Source organism: Bactrocera tryoni, unplaced genomic scaffold, assembly GCF_016617805.1.
Source record: "Bactrocera tryoni isolate S06 unplaced genomic scaffold, CSIRO_BtryS06_freeze2 scaffold_25, whole genome shotgun sequence".
Classification (NCBI taxonomy): Eukaryota; Metazoa; Arthropoda; class Insecta; order Diptera; family Tephritidae; genus Bactrocera; species Bactrocera tryoni.
Window position 1 is genome coordinate 28,869,190 of NW_024395977.1, and position 944 is coordinate 28,870,133.

The window sequence follows — 944 nt, forward strand, 5'->3', positions numbered from 1 at the left end:
ATAAAACTTCCTGTTTGATAATTATTTTGAAGCCTTTTATTGTTATGATGCTCTAGCATTTTCTCTTGTGCATTTTGCAACTCATTTCCATATTTTTGTGAGGTCATTTATTAAATAATATGTTGCAAAATTACTAATTAAGCTGTGCTCTTGCTTTAAACATCTTGTTATGATGCTCTAGCATTTTCTCTTGTGCATTTTGCAACACATTTTTCATATATTCGTGAGGTCCTTTATTAAATAATATGTTGCAAGGTTGTTTACCTGTAACAGAATGCATTTTTTTTATTATAGGCTATGTTCGTAAATGCATCATGACGCGCATCATGACGATTGCATAACAAACAGAACGTTCAGAAATGCCAATATTGCAGCACTGCAATTATCAAGCGTTCAAAAAGACAACACTTCTATCAGCTGTCACTCATAATTTCTATAAAAAAAATTGTTTACTGCATTTAACTACGATGTCTGACGAAAAGTAAGTGCAAAACTGTTTTATTTTAATTTTTGTATTGAAATTTAGTTAAATTATGTTAATAGTAATTGTATAAATTATTATTTTTGAATTTTTAGTGAAAATCTCAGTAATGCGGAGACACAGTTATTGCTGAGAGTACGGTAGAATATAGAGGACGAGTTTAAATCGGGTAGAAGGAAAAAAAATGTATTGTGGAAGAAAGTTGTGACCGAAGTTAAAAATGTAAATGAAAACAATAAAAATTAAAATAAAGTTCATCAGAAAAAGTAATAAAAAAATTATTCAAATAAAGGAAGGTGAGGTAAAGTAAATTTTTTATGATGCAAAAATAGTGGTAAAATAGTTTCTTCTATCGATTCCATTGATATCATCTGAATCAACGGGGGCATCTTGAATTCCTTCGATTTCATTGTTGGTTTCCATATCGGCATGTGTTATTGCATCGTTAATATGTTCAGAATAA

General features: G+C 29.4%; 1 long non-coding RNA gene across 1 annotated transcript; it reads left to right on the forward strand.

The window, feature by feature from the left end:
• The first annotated feature begins 442 nt into the window (after positions 1-442).
• LOC120780965 lies at positions 443-657 on the forward strand. The gene is made up of 2 exons (XR_005705985.1): positions 443-481; positions 577-657. It is a non-coding gene; the product is annotated as an uncharacterized LOC120780965 (long non-coding RNA).
• Positions 658-944: the final 287 nt, after the last annotated feature.